Source organism: Ambystoma mexicanum, chromosome 1p (assembly GCF_040938575.1).
Source record: "Ambystoma mexicanum isolate Mex_15411 chromosome 1p, UKY_AmexF1_1, whole genome shotgun sequence".
Taxonomy (NCBI): Eukaryota; Metazoa; Chordata; class Amphibia; order Caudata; family Ambystomatidae; genus Ambystoma; species Ambystoma mexicanum.
In genome coordinates, this window is record NC_090921.1 from 1,474,810,755 (window position 1) to 1,474,828,449 (window position 17,695).

A 17,695-nucleotide genomic window follows, 5' to 3' on the forward strand; every position below is an offset into this window, starting at 1 on the left:
GTTTTATGTGTGAATGAGTTAGGCATTTTTTTTCCAAGGGAAGAAAAAATCCCCCTGCAACTGGCCTCCCTCTTATGGTCCAGTCAGAAATATGCCTCTCAGCTGGCCGGTTAGCCCAGTTGGTTAGAGTGTGGTGCTAATAACGCCAAGGTCACGGGTTCGATCCCCGTATTGGCCACTTTGTCATTTTGGGAAATATTTCTGCAGAAGGATGAGATTGATGCAGAATTGGCACTCACAGCTTTAGAGTTACTAACACAAGATTGCTGTTTTGTTGGAAGCAGCTGTGCATATATAGTCACGGGTCAGTACTGCTGCGGACATAACCAATGTTGTTGTGAGGATAAGGGTTGTATTTGTGAATGAGTTAGGCATTTTCTTTCAAGGAAAGAAAACTCCCCCCTGCAACTGGCCTCCCTCCTATGCTCCAGTCAGAAACATACTTTTTCTGACTGAGCATGGTGCTAATCACGCCAAGTTAGCGAATTTGATCCCAGTATTGGCCACTTTGTCAATTTGGGAAAAATGTCTGCAGAAGCATTAGATTGATGCAGAATTCCCACCCACAGCTTTAGATTTACTATGACAAGTTTGCTGTTTTGTTGGAAGCAGCAGTCCATAAATGGTCACAGGTCAGTACTGCTGTGGGAAATGACCAATGAGATGCATTTAACCTTCTTTGTCGCAGTACTACTTAAATGTGATGCAGGCCACAAGTCAGTTTGAAGATAATTGTAATATTCATGAATTTCCTTCAGATCACATGGAGTTTTTCTTTAGGTTGTTGTGAAGATAAGGGTTGTCTGTGTGAATGAGTTAGGCATTTTTTTTCCAAGGGAAGAAAAACTCCCCCTGCAACTGGCCTCCCTCTTATGCTCCAGTTAGAAATATGCCTCTCAGCTGGCCGGTTAGCTCAGTTGGTTAGAGCGTGGTGCTAATAACGCCAAGGTCACGGCTTGGCCACTTTGTCATTTTGGGAAATATTTCTGCAGAAGCATGAGATTGATGCAGAATTGGCACTCACAGCTTTAGAGTTACTAACACAAGATTGCTGTTTTGTTGGAAGCAGCTGTGCATACATAGTCACGGGTCAGTACTGCTGCGGACATAACCAATGTTGTTGTGAGGATAAGGGTTGTATTTGTGAATGAGTTAGGCATTTTCTTTCAAGGGAAGAAAACTCCCCCCTGCAACTGGCCTCCCTCCTATGCTCCAGTCAGAAGGCTTACTTTTTCTGACTGAGCATGGTGCTAATCACGCCAAGTTAGCGAATTTGATCCCAGTATTGGCCACTTTGTCAATTTGGGAAATATTTCTGCAGAAGGATGAGATTGATGCAGAATTGGCACTCACAGCTTTAGAGTTACTAACACAAGATTGCTGTTTTGTTGGAAGCAGCTCTGCATACATAGTCACGGGTCAGTACTACTGCGGACATAACCAATGTTGTTGTGAGGATAAGGGTTGTATTTGTGAATGAGTTAGGCATTTTCTTTCAAGGGAAGAAAACTCCCCCCTGCAACTGGCCTCCCTCCTATGCTCCAGTCAGAAGGCATACTTTTTCTGACTGAGCATGGTGCTAATCACGCCAAGTTAGCGAATTTGATCCCAGTATTGGCCACTTTGTCAATTTGGGAAATATTTCTGCAGAAGCATGAGATTGATGCAGAATTCCCACCCACAGCTTTAGATTTACTATGACAAGTTTGCTGTTTTGTTGGAAGCAGCAGTCCATAAATGGTCACAGGTCAGTACTGCTGTGGGAAATGACCAATGAGATGCATTTAACCTTCTTTGTCCCAGTTCTACTTAAATGTGATGCAGGATACAAGTCAGTTTGAAGATAATTGTCATATTCATGAATTTCCTTCAGATCACATGTAGTTTTTCTTTAGGTTGTTGTGAGGATAAGGGTTTTATGTGTGAATGAGATAGGCATTTTTTTCCAAGGGAAAAAGGCTCTCAGCTGGCCGGTTAGCTCAGTTGGTTAGAGCGTGGTGCTAATAACGCCAAGGTCACGGGTTCGATCCCCGTATTGGCCACTTTGTCATTTTGGGAAATATTTCTGCAGAAGGATGAGATTGATGCAGAATTGGCACTCACAGCTTTAGAGTTACTAACACAAGATTGCTGTTTTGTTGGAAGCAGCTGTGCATACATAGTCACGGGTCAGTACTGCTGCGGACATAACCAATGTTGTTGTGAGGATAAGGGTTGTATTTGTGAATGAGTTAGGCATTTTCTTTCAAAGGAAGAAAACTCCCCCCTGCAACTGGCCTCCCTCCTATGCTCCAGTCAGAAGGCATACTTTTTCTGACTGAGCATGGTTCTAATCAAGCCAAGTTAGCGAATTTGATCCCAGTATTGGCCACTTTGTCAATGTGGGAAATATTTCTGCAGAAGCATGAGATTGATGCAGAATTCCCACCCACAGCTTTAGATTTACTATGACAAGTTTGCTGTTTTGTTGGAAGCAGCAGTCCATAAATGGTCACAGGTCAGTACTGCTGTGGGAAATGACCAATGAGATGCATTTAACCTTCTTTGTCCCAGTTCTACTTAAATGTGATGCAGGCTACAAGTCAGTTTGAAGATAATTGTCATATTCATGAATTTCCTTCAGATCACATGTAGTTTTTCTTTAGGTTGTTGTGAGGATAAGGGTTTTATGTGTGAATGAGTTAGGCATTTTTTTTCCAAGGGAAGAAAAAATCCCCCTGCAACTGGCCTCCCTCTTATGCTCCAGTTAGAAATATGCCTCTCAGCTGGCCGGTTAGCTCAGTTGGTTAGAGCGTGGTGCTAATAACACCAAGGTCACGGGTTCGATCCCCGTATTGGCCACTTTGTCATTTTGGGAAATATTTCTGCAGAAGGATGAGATTGATGCAGAATTGGCACTCACAGCTTTAGAGTTACTAACACAAGATTGCTGTTTTGTTGGAAGCAGCTGTGCATACATAGTCACGGGTCAGTACTGCTGCGGACATAACCAATGTTGTTGTGAGGATAAGGGTTGTATTTGTGAATGAGTTAGGCATTTTCTTTCAAGGGAAGGAAACTCCCCCCTGCAACTGGCCTCCCTCCTATGCTCCAGTCAGAAGGCTTACTTTTTCTGACTGAGCATGGTGCTAATCACGCCAAGTTAGCGAATTTGATCCCAGTATTGGCCACTTTGTCAATTTGGGAAATATTTCTGCAGAAGGATGAGATTGATGCAGAATTGGCACTCACAGCTTTAGAGTTACTAACACAAGATTGCTGTTTTGTTGGAAGCAGCTGTGCATACATAGTCACGGATCAGTACTACTGCGGACATAACCAATGTTGTTGTGAGGATAAGGGTTGTATTTGTGAATGAGTTAGGCATTTTCTTTCAAGGGAAGAAAACTCCCCCCTGCAACTGGCCTCCCTCCTATGCTCCAGTCAGAAGGCATACTTTTTCTGACTGAGCATGGTGCTAATCACGCCAAGTTAGCGAATTTGATCCCAGTATTGGCCACTTTGTCAATTTGGGAAATATTTCTGAAGAAGCATGAGATTGATGCAGAATTCCCACCCACAGCTTTAGATTTACTATGACAAGTTTGCTGTTTTGTTGGAAGCAGCAGTCCATAAATGGTCACAGGTCAGTACTGCTGTGGGAAATGACCAATGAGATGCATTTAACCTTCTTTGTCCCAGTTCTACTTAAATGTGATGCAGGATACAAGTCAGTTTGAAGATAATTGTCATATTCATGAATTTCCTTCAGATCACATGTAGTTTTTCTTTAGGTTGTTGTGAGGATAAGGGTTTTATGTGTGAATGAGTTAGGCATTTTTTTCCAAGGGAAAAAGACTCTCAGCTGGCCGGTTAGCTCAGTTGGTTAGAGCGTGGTGCTAATAACGCCAAGGTCACGGGTTCGATCCCCGTATTGGCCACTTTGTCATTTTGGGAAATATTTCTGCAGAAGGATGAGATTGATGCAGAATTGGCACTCACAGCTTTAGAGTTACTAACACAAGATTGCTGTTTTGTTGGAAGCAGCTGTGCATACATAGTCACGGGTCAGTACTGCTGCGGACATAACCAATGTTGTTGTGAGGATAAGGGTTGTATTTGTGAATGAGTTAGGCATTTTCTTTCAAAGGAAGAAAACTCCCCCCTGCAACTGGCCTCCCTCCTATGCTCCAGTCAGAAGGCATACTTTTTCTGACTGAGCATGGTGCTAATCAAGCCAAGTTAGCGAATTTGATCCCAGTATTGGCCACTTTGTCAATTTGGGAAATATTTCTGTAGAAGCATGTGATTGATGCAGAATTCCCACCCACAGCTTTAGATTTACTATGACTAGTTTGCTGTTTTGTTGGAAGCAGCAGTCCATAAATGGTCACAGGTCAGTACTGCTGTGGGAAATGACCAATGAGATGCATTTAACCTTCTTTGTCCCAGTTCTACTTAAATGTGATGCAGGCTACAAGTCAGTTTGAAGATAATTGTCATATTCATGAATTTCCTTCAGATCACATGTAGTTTTTCTTTAGGTTGTTGTGAGGATAAGGGTTTTATGTGTGAATGAGTTAGGCATTTTTTTTCCAAGGGAAGAAAAAATCCCCCTGCAACTGGCCTCCCTCTTATGGTCCAGTCAGAAATATGTCTCTCAGTTGGCCGGTTAGCTCAGTTGGTTAGAGCGTGGTGCTAATAACGCCAAGGTCACGGGTTCGATCCCCGTATTGGCCACTTTGTCATTTTGGGAAATATTTCTGCAGAAGGATGAGATTGATGCAGAATTGGCACTCACAGCTTTAGAGTTACTAACACAAGATTGCTGTTTTGTTGGAAGCAGCTGTGCATACATAGTCACGGGTCAGTACTGCTGCGGACATAACCAATGTTGTGAGGATAAGGGTTGTATTTGTGAATGAGTTAGGCATTTTCTTTCAAGGAAAGAAAACTCCCCCCTGCAACTGGCCTCCCTCCTATGCTCCAGTCAGAAGCATACTTTTTCTGACTGAGCATGGTGCTAATCACGCCAAGTTAGCGAATTTGATCCCAGTATTGGCCACTTTGTCAATTTGGGAAAAATGTCTGCAGAAGCATTAGATTGATGCAGAATTCCCACCCACAGCTTTAGATTTACTATGACAAGTTTGCTGTTTTGTTGGAAGCAGCAGTCCATAAATGGTCACAGGTCAGTACTGCTGTGGGAAATGACCAATGAGATGCATTTAACCTTCTTTGTCGCAGTACTACTTAAATGTGATGCAGGCCACAAGTCAGTTTGAAGATAATTGTAATATTCATGAATTTCCTTCAGATCACATGGAGTTTTTCTTTAGGTTGTTGTGAGGATAAGGGTTGTCTGTGTGAATGAGTTAGGCATTTTTTTTCCAAGGGAAGAAAAAATCCCCCTGCAACTGGCCTCCCTCTTATGCTCCAGTTAGAAATATGCCTGTTAGCTCAGTTGGTTAGAGCGTGGTGCTAATAACGCCAAGGTCACGGGTTCGATCCCCGTATTGGCCACTTTGTCATTTTGGGAAATATTTCTGCAGAAGCATGAGATTGATGCAGTATTGGCACTCACAGCTTTAGAGTTACTAACACAAGATTGCTGTTTTGTTGGAAGCAGCTGTGCATACATAGTCACGGGTCAGTACTGCTGCGGACATAACCAATGTTGTTGTGAGGATAAGGGTTGTATTTGTGAATGAGTTAGGCATTTTCTTTCAAGGGAAGAAAACTCCCCCCTGCAACTGGCCTCCCTCCTATGCTCCAGTCAGAAGGCTTACTTTTTCTGACTGAGCATGGTGCTAATCACGCCAAGTCAGGCTACAAGTCAGTTTGAAGATAATTGTCATATTCATGAATTTCCTTCAGATCACATGTAGTTTTTCTTTAGGTTGTTGTGAGGATAAGGGTTTTATGTGTGAATGAGTTAGGCATTTTTTTTCCAAGGGAAGAAGAAATCCCCCTGCAACTGGCCTCCCTCTTATGGTCCAGTCAGAAATATTCCTCTCAGCTGGCCGGTTAGCTCAGTTGGTTAGAGCGTGGTGCTAATAACGCCCAGGTCACGGGTTCGATCCCCGTATTGGCCACTTTGTCATTTTGGGAAATATTTCTGCAGAAGGATGAGATTGATGCAGAATTGGCACTCACAGCTTTAGAGTTACTAACACAAGATTGCTGTTTTGTTGGAAGCAGCTGTGCATACATAGTCACGGGTCAATACTGCTGCGGACATAACCAATGTTGTTGTGAGGATAAGGGTGGTATTTGTGAATGAGTTAGGCATTTTCTTTCAAGGAAAGAAAACTCCCCCCTGCAACTGGCCTCCCTCCTATGCTCCAGTCAGAAGCATACTTTTTCTGACTGAGCATGGTGCTAATCACGCCAAGTTAGCGAATTTGATCCCAGTATTGGCCACTTTGTCAATTTGGGAAAAATGTCTGCAGAAGCATTAGATTGATGCAGAATTCCCACCCACAGCTTTAGATTTACTATGACAAGTTTGCTGTTTTGTTGGAAGCAGCAGTCCATAAATGGTCACAGGTCAGTACTGCTGTGGGAAATGACCAATGAGATGCATTTAACCTTCTTTGTCGCAGTACTACTTAAATGTGATGCAGGCCACAAGTCAGTTTGAAGATAATTGTAATATTCATGAATTTCCTTCAGATCACATGGAGTTTTTCTTTAGGTTGTTGTGAGGATAAGGGTTATCTGTGTGAATGAGTTAGGCATTTTTTTTCCAAGGGAAGAAAAAATCCCCCTGCAACTGGCCTCCCTCTTATGCTCCAGTTAGAAATATATCTCTCAGCTGGCAGGTTAGCTCAGTTGGTTAGAGCGTGGTGCTAATAACGCCAAGGTCACGGGTTTGATCCCCGTATTGGCCACTTTGTCATTTTGGGAAATATTTCTGCAGAAGCATGAGATTGATGCAGAATTGGCACTCACAGCTTTAGAGTTACTAACACAAGATTGCTGTTTTGTTGGAAGCAGCTGTGCATACATAGTCACGGGTCAGTACTGCTGCGGACATAACCAATGTTGTTGTGAGGATAAGGGTTGTATTTGTGAATGAGTTAGGCATTTTCTTTCAAGGGAAGAAAACTCCCCCCTGCAACTGGCCTCCCTCCTATGCTCCAGTCAGAAGGCTTACTTTTTCTGACTGAGCATGGTGCTAATCACGCCAAGTTAGCGAATTTGATCCCAGTATTGGCCACTTTGTCAATTTGGGAAATATTTCTGCAGAAGGATGAGATTGATGCAGAATTGGCACTCACAGCTTTAGAGTTACTAACACAAGATTGCTGTTTTGTTGGAAGCAGCTCTGCATACATAGTCACGGGTCAGTACTACTGCGGACATAACCAATGTTGTTGTGAGGATAAGGGTTGTATTTGTGAATGAGTTAGGCATTTTCTTTCAAGGGAAGAAAACTCCCCCCTGCAACTGGCCTCCCTCCTATGCTCCAGTCAGAAGGCATACTTTTTCTGACTGAGCATGGTGCTAATCACGCCAAGTTAGCGAATTTGATCCCAGTATTGGCCACTTTGTCAATTTGGGAAATATTTCTGCAGAAGCATGAGATTGATGCAGAATTCCCACCCACAGCTTTAGATTTACTATGACAAGTTTGCTGTTTTGTTGGAAGCAGCAGTCCATAAATGGTCACAGGTCAGTACTGCTGTGGGAAATGACCAATGAGATGCATTTAACCTTCTTTGTCCCAGTTCTACTTAAATGTGATGCAGGATACAAGTCAGTTTGAAGATAATTGTCATATTCATGAATTTCCTTCAGATCACATGTAGTTTTTCTTTAGGTTGTTGTGAGGATAAGGGTTTTATGTGTGAATGAGTTAGGCATTTTTTTCCAAGGGAAAAAGACTCTCAGCTGGCCGGTTAGCTCAGTTGGTTAGAGCGTGGTGCTAATAACGCCAAGGTCACGGGTTCGATCCCAGTATTGGCCACTTTGTCAATTTGGGAAATATTTCTGCAGAAGGATGACATTGATGCAGAATTGGCACTCACAGCTTTAGAGTTACTAACACAAGATTGCTGTTTTGTTGGAAGCAGCTCTGCATACATAGTCACGGGTCAGTACTACTGCGGACATAACCAATGTTGTTGTGAGGATAAGGGTTGTATTTGTGAATGAGTTAGGCATTTTCTTTCAAGGGAAGAAAACTCCCCCCTGCAACTGGCCTCCCTCCTATGCTCCAGTCAGAAGGCATACTTTTTCTGACTGAGCATGGTGCTAATCACGCCAAGTTAGCGAATTTGATCCCAGTATTGGCCACTTTGTCAATTTGGGAAATATTTCTGCAGAAGCATGAGATTGATGCAGAATTCCCACCCACAGCTTTAGATTTACTATGACAAGTTTGCTGTTTTGTTGGAAGCAGCAGTCCATAAATGGTCACAGGTCAGTACTGCTGTGGGAAATGACCAATGAGATGCATTTAACCTTCTTTGTCCCAGTTCTACTTAAATGTGATGCAGGATACAAGTCAGTTTGAAGATAATTGTCATATTCATGAATTTCCTTCAGATCACATGTAGTTTTTCTTTAGGTTGTTGTGAGGATAAGGGTTTTATGTGTGAATGAGTTAGGCATTTTTTTCCAAGGGAAAAAGACTCTCAGCTGGCCGGTTAGCTCAGTTGGTTAGAGCGTGGTGCTAATAACGCCAAGGTCACGGGTTCGATCCCCGTATTGGCCACTTTGTCATTTTGGGAAATATTTCTGCAGAAGGATGAGATTGATGCAGAATTGGCACTCACAGCTTTAGAGTTACTAACACAAGATTGCTGTTTTGTTGGAAGCAGCTGTGCATACATAGTCACGGGTCAGTACTGCTGTGGACATAACCAATGTTGTTGTGAGGATAAGGGTTGTATTTGTGAATGAGTTAGGCATTTTCTTTCAAAGGAAGAAAACTCCCCCCTGCAACTGGCCTCCCTCCTATGCTCCAGTCAGAAGGCATACTTTTTCTGACTGAGCATGGTTCTAATCAAGCCAAGTTAGCGAATTTGATCCCAGTATTGGCCACTTTGTCAATTTGGGAAATATTTCTGCAGAAGCATGAGATTGATGCAGAATTCCCACCCACAGCTTTAGATTTACTATGACTAGTTTGCTGTTTTGTTGGAAGCAGCAGTCCATAAATGGTCACAGGTCAGTACTGCTGTGGGAAATGACCAATGAGATGCATTTAACCTTCTTTGTCCCAGTTCTACTTAAATGTGATGCAGGCTACAAGTCAGTTTGAAGATAATTGTCATATTCATGAATTTCCTTCAGATCACATGTAGTTTTTCTTTAGGTTGTTGTGAGGATAAGGGTTTTATGTGTGAATGAGTTAGGCATTTTCTTTCAAAGGAAGAAAACTCCCCCCTGCAACTGGCCTCCCTCCTATGCTCCAGTCAGAAGGCATACTTTTTCTGACTGAGCATCGTTCTAATCAAGCCAAGTTAGCGAATTTGATCCCAGTATTGGCCACTTTGTCAATTTGGGAAATATTTCTGCAGAAGCATGAGATTGATGCAGAATTCCCACCCACAGCTTTAGATTTACTATGACAAGTTTGCTGTTTTGTTGGAAGCAGCAGTCCATAAATGGTCACAGGTCAGTACTGCTGTGGGAAATGACCAATGAGATGCATTTAACCTTCTTTGTCCCAGTTCTACTTAAATGTGATGCAGGCTACAAGTCAGTTTGAAGATAATTGTCATATTCATGAATTTCCTTCAGATCACATGTAGTTTTTCTTTAGGTTGTTGTGAGGATAAGGGTTTTATGTGTGAATGAGTTAGGCATTTTTTTTCCAAGGGAAGAAAAAATCCCCCTGCAACTGGCCTCCCTCTTATGGTCCAGTCAGAAATATGCCTCTCAGCTGGCCGGTTAGCTCAGTTGGTTAGAGCGTGGTGCTAATAACACCAAGGTCACGGGTTCGATCCCCGTATTGGCCACTTTGTCATTTTGGGAAATATTTCTGCAGAAGGATGAGATTGATGCAGAATTGGCACTCACAGCTTTAGAGTTACTAACACAAGATTGCTGTTTTGTTGGAAGCAGCTGTGCATATATAGTCACGGGTCAGTACTGCTGCGGACATAACCAATGTTGTTGTGAGGATAAGGGTTGTATTTGTGAATGAGTTAGGCATTTTCTTTCAAGGAAAGAAAACTCCCCCCTGCAACTGGCCTCCCTCCTATGCTCCAGTCAGAAACATACTTTTTCTGACTGAGCATGGTGCTAATCACGCCAAGTTAGCGAATTTGATCCCAGTATTGGCCACTTTGTCAATTTGGGAAAAATGTCTGCAGAAGCATTAGATTGATGCAGAATTCCCACCCACAGCTTTAGATTTACTATGACAAGTTTGCTGTTTTGTTGGAAGCAGCAGTCCATAAATGGTCACAGGTCAGTACTGCTGTGGGAAATGACCAATGAGATGCATTTAACCTTCTTTGTCGCAGTACTACTTAAATGTGATGCAGGCCACAAGTCAGTTTGAAGATAATTGTAATATTCATGAATTTCCTTCAGATCACATGGAGTTTTTCTTTAGGTTGTTGTGAGGATAAGGGTTGTCTGTGTGAATGAGTTAGGCATTTTTTTTCCAAGGGAAGAAAAACTCCCCCTGCAACTGGCCTCCCTCTTATGCTCCAGTTAGAAATATGCCTCTCAGCTGGCCGGTTAGCTCAGTTGGTTAGAGCGTGGTGCTAATAACGCCAAGGTCACGGGTTGGCCACTTTGTCATTTTGGGAAATATTTCTGCAGAAGCATGAGATTGATGCAGAATTGGCACTCACAGCTTTAGAGTTACTAACACAAGATTGCTGTTTTGTTGGAAGCAGCTGTGCATACATAGTCACGGGTCAGTACTGCTGCGGACATAACCAATGTTGTTGTGAGGATAAGGGTTGTATTTGTGAATGAGTTAGGCATTTTCTTTCAAGGGAAGAAAACTCCCCCCTGCAACTGGCCTCCCTCCTATGCTCCAGTCAGAAGGCTTACTTTTTCTGACTGAGCATGGTGCTAATCACGCCAAGTTAGCAAATTTGATCCCAGTATTGGCCACTTTGTCAATTTGGGAAATATTTCTGCAGAAGGATGAGATTGATGCAGAATTGGCACTCACAGCTTTAGAGTTTACTAACACAAGATTGCTGTTTTGTTGGAAGCAGCTCTGCATACATAGTCACGGTTCAGTACTACTGCGGACATAACCAATGTTGTTGTGAGGATAAGGGTTGTATTTGTGAATGAGTTAGGCATTTTCTTTCAAGGGAAGAAAACTCCCCCCTGCAACTGGCCTCCCTCCTATGCTCCAGTCAGAAGGCATACTTTTTCTGACTGAGCATGGTGCTAATCACGCCAAGTTAGCGAATTTGATCCCAGTATTGGCCACTTTGTCAATTTGGGAAATATTTCTGCAGAAGCATGAGATTGATGCAGAATTCCCACCCACAGCTTTAGATTTACTATGACAAGTTTGCTGTTTTGTTGGAAGCAGCAGTCCATAAATGGTCACAGGTCAGTACTGCTGTGGGAAATGACCAATGAGATGCATTTAACCTTCTTTGTCCCAGTTCTACTTAAATGTGATGCAGGATACAAGTCAGTTTGAAGATAATTGTCATATTCATGAATTTCCTTCAGATCACATGTAGTTTTTCTTTAGGTTGTTGTGAGGATAAGGGTTTTATGTGTGAATGAGTTAGGCATTTTTTTCCAAGGGAAAAAGACTCTCAGCTGGCCGGTTAGCTCAGTTGGTTAGAGCGTGGTGCTAATAACGCCAAGGTCACGGGTTCGATCCCCGTATTGGCCACTTTGTCATTTTGGGAAATATTTCTGCAGAAGGATGAGAATGATGCAGAATTGGCACTCACAGCTTTAGAGTTACTAACACAAGATTGCTGTTTTGTTGGAAGCAGCTGTGCATACATAGTCACGGGTCAGTACTGCTGCGGACATAACCAATGTTGTTGTGAGGATAAGGGTTGTATTTGTGAATGAGTTAGGCATTTTCTTTCAAAGGAAGAAAACTCCCCCCTGCAACTGGCCTCCCTCCTATGCTCCAGTCAGAAGGCATACTTTTTCTGACTGAGCATGGTTCTAATCAAGCCAAGTTAGCGAATTTGATCCCAGTATTGGCCACTTTGTCAATTTGGGAAATATTTCTGCAGAAGCATGAGATTGATGCAGAATTCCCACCCACAGCTTTAGATTTACTATGACAAGTTTGCTGTTTTGTTGGAAGCAGCAGTCCATAAATGGTCACAGGTCAGTACTGCTGTGGGAAATGACCAATGAGATGCATTTAACCTTCTTTGTCCCAGTTCTACTTAAATGTGATGCAGGCTACAAGTCAGTTTGAAGATAATTGTCATATTCATGAATTTCCTTCAGATCACATGTAGTTTTTCTTTAGGTTGTTGTGAGGATAAGGGTTTTATGTGTGAATGAGTTAGGCATTTTTTTTCCAAGGGAAGAAAAAATCCCCCTGCAACTGGCCTCCCTCTTATGCTCCAGTTAGAAATATGCCTCTCAGCTGGCCGGTTAGCTCAGTTGGTTAGTGCGTGGTGCTAATAACACCAAGGTCACGGGTTCGATCCCCGTATTGGCCACTTTGTCATTTTGGGAAATATTTCTGCAGAAGGATGAGATTGATGCAGAATTGGCACTCACAGCTTTAGAGTTACTAACACAAGATTGCTGTTTTGTTGGAAGCAGCTGTGCATACATAGTCACGGGTCAGTACTGCTGCGGACATAACCAATGTTGTTGTGAGGATAAGGGTTGTATTTGTGAATGAGTTAGGCATTTTCTTTCAAGGGAAGGAAACTCCCCCCTGCAACTGGCCTCCCTCCTATGCTCCAGTCAGAAGGCTTACTTTTTCTGACTGAGCATGGTGCTAATCACGCCAAGTTAGCGAATTTGATCCCAGTATTGGCCACTTTGTCAATTTGGGAAATATTTCTGCAGAAGGATGAGATTGATGCAGAATTGGCACTCACAGCTTTAGAGTTACTAACACAAGATTGCTGTTTTGTTGGAAGCAGCTGTGCATACATAGTCACGGATCAGTACTACTGCGGACATAACCAATGTTGTTGTGAGGATAAGGGTTGTATTTGTGAATGAGTTAGGCATTTTCTTTCAAGGGAAGAAAATCCCCCCTGCAACTGGCCTCCCTCCTATGCTCCAGTCAGAAGGCATACTTTTTCTGACTGAGCATGGTGCTAATCACGCCAAGTTAGCGAATTTGATCCCAGTATTGGCCACTTTGTCAATTTGGGAAATATTTCTGAAGAAGCATGAGATTGATGCAGAATTCCCACCCACAGCTTTAGATTTACTATGACAAGTTTGCTGTTTTGTTGGAAGCAGCAGTCCATAAATGGTCACAGGTCAGCACTGCTGTGGGAAATGACCAATGAGATGCATTTAACCTTCTTTGTCCCAGTTCTACTTAAATGTGATGCAGGATACAAGTCAGTTTGAAGATAATTGTCATATTCATGAATTTCCTTCAGATCACATGTAGTTTTTCTTTAGGTTGTTGTGAGGATAAGGGTTTTATGTGTGAATGAGTTAGGCATTTTTTTCCAAGGGAAAAAGACTCTCAGCTGGCCGGTTAGCTCAGTTGGTTAGAGCGTGGTGCTAATAACGCCAAGGTCACGGGTTCGATCCCCGTATTGGCCACTTTGTCATTTTGGGAAATATTTCTGCAGAAGGATGAGATTGATGCAGAATTGGCACTCACAGCTTTAGAGTTACTAACACAAGATTGCTGTTTTGTTGGAAGCAGCTGTGCATACATAGTCACGGGTCAGTACTGCTGCGGACATAACCAATGTTGTTGTGAGGATAAGGGTTGTATTTGTGAATGAGTTAGGCATTTTCTTTCAAAGGAAGAAAACTCCCCCCTGCAACTGGCCTCCCTCCTATGCTCCAGTCAGAAGGCATACTTTTTCTGACTGAGCATGGTGCTAATCAAGCCAAGTTAGCGAATTTGATCCCAGTATTGGCCACTTTGTCAATTTGGGAAATATTTCTGTAGAAGCATGTGATTGATGCAGAATTCCCACCCACAGCTTTAGATTTACTATGACTAGTTTGCTGTTTTGTTGGAAGCAGCAGTCCATAAATGGTCACAGGTCAGTACTGCTGTGGGAAATGACCAATGAGATGCATTTAACCTTCTTTGTCCCAGTTCTACTTAAATGTGATGCAGGCTACAAGTCAGTTTGAAGATAATTGTCATATTCATGAATTTCCTTCAGATCACATGTAGTTTTTCTTTAGGTTGTTGTGAGGATAAGGGTTTTATGTGTGAATGAGTTAGGCATTTTTTTTCCAAGGGAAGAAAAAATCCCCCTGCAACTGGCCTCCCTCTTATGGTCCAGTCAGAAATATTCCTCTCAGCTGGCCGGTTAGCTCAGTTGGTTAGAGCGTGGTGCTAATAACACCAAGGTCACGGGTTCGATCCCCGTATTGGCCACTTTGTCATTTTGGGAAATATTTCTGCAGAAGGATGAGATTGATGCAGAATTGGCACTCACAGCTTTAGAGTTACTAACACAAGATTGCTGTTTTGTTGGAAGCAGCTGTGCATATATAGTCACGGGTCAGTACTGCTGCGGACATAACCAATGTTGTTGTGAGGATAAGGGTTGTATTTGTGAATGAGTTAGGCATTTTCTTTCAAGGAAAGAAAACTCCCCCCTGCAACTGGCCTCCCTCCTATGCTCCAGTCAGAAACATACTTTTTCTGACTGAGCATGGTGCTAATCACGCCAAGTTAGCGAATTTGATCCCAGTATTGGCCACTTTGTCAATTTGGGAAAAATGTCTGCAGAAGCATTAGATTGATGCAGAATTCCCACCCACAGCTTTAGATTTACTATGACAAGTTTGCTGTTTTGTTGGAAGCAGCAGTCCATAAATGGTCACAGGTCAGTACTGCTGTGGGAAATGACCAATGAGATGCATTTAACCTTCTTTGTCGCAGTACTACTTAAATGTGATGCAGGCCACAAGTCAGTTTGAAGATAATTGTAATATTCATGAATTTCCTTCAGATCACATGGAGTTTTTCTTTAGGTTGTTGTGAGGATAAGGGTTGTCTGTGTGAATGAGTTAGGCATTTTTTTTCCAAGGGAAGAAAAACTCCCCCTGCAACTGGCCTCCCTCTTATGCTCCAGTTAGAAATATGCCTCTCAGCTGGCTGGTTAGCTCAGTTGGTTAGAGCGTGGTGCTAATAACGCCAAGGTCACGGGTTGGCCACTTTGTCATTTTGGGAAATATTTCTGCAGAAGCATGAGATTGATGCAGAATTGGCACTCACAGCTTTAGAGTTACTAACACAAGATTGCTGTTTTGTTGGAAGCAGCTGTGCATACATAGTCACGGGTCAGTACTGCTGCGGACATAACCAATGTTGTTGTGAGGATAAGGGTTGTATTTGTGAATGAGTTAGGCATTTTCTTTCAAGGGAAGAAAACTCCCCCCTGCAACTGGCCTCCCTCCTATGCTCCAGTCAGAAGGCTTACTTTTTCTGACTGAGCATGGTGCTAATCACGCCAAGTTAGCAAATTTGATCCCAGTATTGGCCACTTTGTCAATTTGGGAAATATTTCTGCAGAAGGATGAGATTGATGCAGAATTGGCACTCACAGCTTTAGAGTTTACTAACACAAGATTGCTGTTTTGTTGGAAGCAGCTCTGCATACATAGTCACGGTTCAGTACTACTGCGGACATAACCAATGTTGTTGTGAGGATAAGGGTTGTATTTGTGAATGAGTTAGGCATTTTCTTTCAAGGGAAGAAAACTCCCCCCTGCAACTGGCCTCCCTCCTATGCTCCAGTCAGAAGGCATACTTTTTCTGACTGAGCATGGTGCTAATCACGCCAAGTTAGCGAATTTGATCCCAGTATTGGCCACTTTGTCAATTTGGGAAATATTTCTGCAGAAGCATGAGATTGATGCAGAATTCCCACCCACAGCTTTAGATTTACTATGACAAGTTTGCTGTTTTGTTGGAAGCAGCAGTCCATAAATGGTCACAGGTCAGTACTGCTGTGGGAAATGACCAATGAGATGCATTTAACCTTCTTTGTCCCAGTTCTACTTAAATGTGATGCAGGATACAAGTCAGTTTGAAGATAATTGTCATATTCATGAATTTCCTTCAGATCACATGTAGTTTTTCTTTAGGTTGTTGTGAGGATAAGGGTTTTATGTGTGAATGAGTTAGGCATTTTTTTCCAAGGGAAAAAGACTCTCAGCTGGCCGGTTAGCTCAGTTGGTTAGAGCGTGGTGCTAATAACGCCAAGGTCACGGGTTCGATCCCCGTATTGGCCACTTTGTCATTTTGGGAAATATTTCTGCAGAAGGATGAGATTGATGCAGAATTGGCACTCACAGCTTTAGAGTTACTAACACAAGATTGCTGTTTTGTTGGAAGCAGCTGTGCATACATAGTCACGGGTCAGTACTGCTGCGGACATAACCAATGTTGTTGTGAGGATAAGGGTTGTATTTGTGAATGAGTTAGGCATTTTCTTTCAAAGGAAGAAAACTCCCCCCTGCAACTGGCCTCCCTCCTATGCTCCAGTCAGAAGGCATACTTTTTCTGACTGAGCATGGTTCTAATCAAGCCAAGTTAGCGAATTTGATCCCAGTATTGGCCACTTTGTCAATTTGGGAAATATTTCTGCAGAAGCATGAGATTGATGCAGAATTCCCACCCACAGCTTTAGATTTACTATGACAAGTTTGCTGTTTTGTTGGAAGCAGCAGTCCATAAATGGTCACAGGTCAGTACTGCTGTGGGAAATGACCAATGAGATGCATTTAACCTTCTTTGTCCCAGTTCTACTTAAACGTGATGCAGGCTACAAGTCAGTTTGAAGATAATTGTCATATTCATGAATTTCCTTCAGATCACATGTAGTTTTTCTTTAGGTTGTTGTGAGGATAAGGGTTGTCTTTGTGAATGAGTTAGGCATTTTTTTTCCAAGGGAAGAAAAAATCCCCCTGCAACTGGCCTCCCTCTTATGGTCCAGTCAGAAATATGACTCTCAGCTGGCCGGTTAGCTCAGTTGGTTAGAGCGTGGTGCTAATAACGCCAAGGTCACGGGTTCGATCCCCATATTGGCCACTTTGTCATTTTGGGAAATATTTCTGCAGAAGGATGAGATTGATGCAGAATTGGCACTCACAGCTTTAGAGTTACTAACACAAGATTGCTGTTTTGTTGGAAGCAGCTGTGCATACATAGTCACGGGTCAGTACTGCTGCGGACATAACCAATGTTGTTGTGAGGATAAGGGTTGTATTTGTGAATGAGTTAGGCATTTTCTTTCAAGGAAAGAAAACTCCCCCCTGCAACTGGCCTCCCTCCTATGCTCCAGTCAGAAGCATACTTTTTCTGACTGAGCATGGTGCTAATCACGCCAAGTTAGCGAATTTGATCCCAGTATTGGCCACTTTGTCAATTTGGGAAATATTTCTGTAGAAGCATGTGATTGATGCAGAATTCCCACCCACAGCTTTAGATTTACTATGACTAGTTTGCTGTTTTGTTGGAAGCAGCAGTCCATAAATGGTCACAGGTCAGTACTGCTGTGGGAAATGACCAATGAGATGCATTTAACCTTCTTTGTCCCAGTTCTACTTAAATGTGATGCAGGCTACAAGT

The 17,695-nt window shown here is 42.7% G+C and overlaps 15 non-coding genes across 15 annotated transcripts; all 15 read left to right on the top strand.

Annotated features, from left to right (window-relative positions):
* Positions 1-104: 104 nt before the first annotated feature.
* On the top strand, positions 105-178 carry TRNAI-AAU (transfer RNA isoleucine (anticodon AAU)). The gene has a single exon. It is a non-coding gene; the product is annotated as a tRNA-Ile (tRNA).
* A 1,790-nt stretch (positions 179-1,968) lies between these two features.
* On the top strand, positions 1,969-2,042 carry TRNAI-AAU (transfer RNA isoleucine (anticodon AAU)). Its single transcript has one exon. It is a non-coding gene; the product is annotated as a tRNA-Ile (tRNA).
* Positions 2,043-2,767: 725 nt separating this feature from the next.
* TRNAI-AAU (transfer RNA isoleucine (anticodon AAU)) lies at positions 2,768-2,841 on the top strand. The gene has a single exon. It is a non-coding gene; the product is annotated as a tRNA-Ile (tRNA).
* Positions 2,842-3,846: 1,005 nt separating this feature from the next.
* TRNAI-AAU (transfer RNA isoleucine (anticodon AAU)) lies at positions 3,847-3,920 on the top strand. Its single transcript has one exon. It is a non-coding gene; the product is annotated as a tRNA-Ile (tRNA).
* A 725-nt stretch (positions 3,921-4,645) lies between these two features.
* Positions 4,646-4,719, top strand: TRNAI-AAU (transfer RNA isoleucine (anticodon AAU)). Its single transcript has one exon. It is a non-coding gene; the product is annotated as a tRNA-Ile (tRNA).
* Positions 4,720-5,428: 709 nt separating this feature from the next.
* On the top strand, positions 5,429-5,502 carry TRNAI-AAU (transfer RNA isoleucine (anticodon AAU)). Its single transcript has one exon. It is a non-coding gene; the product is annotated as a tRNA-Ile (tRNA).
* A 498-nt stretch (positions 5,503-6,000) lies between these two features.
* On the top strand, positions 6,001-6,074 carry TRNAI-AAU (transfer RNA isoleucine (anticodon AAU)). Its single transcript has one exon. It is a non-coding gene; the product is annotated as a tRNA-Ile (tRNA).
* A 1,803-nt stretch (positions 6,075-7,877) lies between these two features.
* Positions 7,878-7,951, top strand: TRNAI-AAU (transfer RNA isoleucine (anticodon AAU)). The gene has a single exon. It is a non-coding gene; the product is annotated as a tRNA-Ile (tRNA).
* A 676-nt stretch (positions 7,952-8,627) lies between these two features.
* Positions 8,628-8,701, top strand: TRNAI-AAU (transfer RNA isoleucine (anticodon AAU)). Its single transcript has one exon. It is a non-coding gene; the product is annotated as a tRNA-Ile (tRNA).
* A 1,175-nt stretch (positions 8,702-9,876) lies between these two features.
* On the top strand, positions 9,877-9,950 carry TRNAI-AAU (transfer RNA isoleucine (anticodon AAU)). Its single transcript has one exon. It is a non-coding gene; the product is annotated as a tRNA-Ile (tRNA).
* A 1,791-nt stretch (positions 9,951-11,741) lies between these two features.
* On the top strand, positions 11,742-11,815 carry TRNAI-AAU (transfer RNA isoleucine (anticodon AAU)). The gene has a single exon. It is a non-coding gene; the product is annotated as a tRNA-Ile (tRNA).
* Positions 11,816-13,618: 1,803 nt separating this feature from the next.
* TRNAI-AAU (transfer RNA isoleucine (anticodon AAU)) lies at positions 13,619-13,692 on the top strand. The gene has a single exon. It is a non-coding gene; the product is annotated as a tRNA-Ile (tRNA).
* Positions 13,693-14,417: 725 nt separating this feature from the next.
* TRNAI-AAU (transfer RNA isoleucine (anticodon AAU)) lies at positions 14,418-14,491 on the top strand. Its single transcript has one exon. It is a non-coding gene; the product is annotated as a tRNA-Ile (tRNA).
* A 1,791-nt stretch (positions 14,492-16,282) lies between these two features.
* On the top strand, positions 16,283-16,356 carry TRNAI-AAU (transfer RNA isoleucine (anticodon AAU)). The gene has a single exon. It is a non-coding gene; the product is annotated as a tRNA-Ile (tRNA).
* A 725-nt stretch (positions 16,357-17,081) lies between these two features.
* Positions 17,082-17,155, top strand: TRNAI-AAU (transfer RNA isoleucine (anticodon AAU)). Its single transcript has one exon. It is a non-coding gene; the product is annotated as a tRNA-Ile (tRNA).
* Positions 17,156-17,695: the final 540 nt, after the last annotated feature.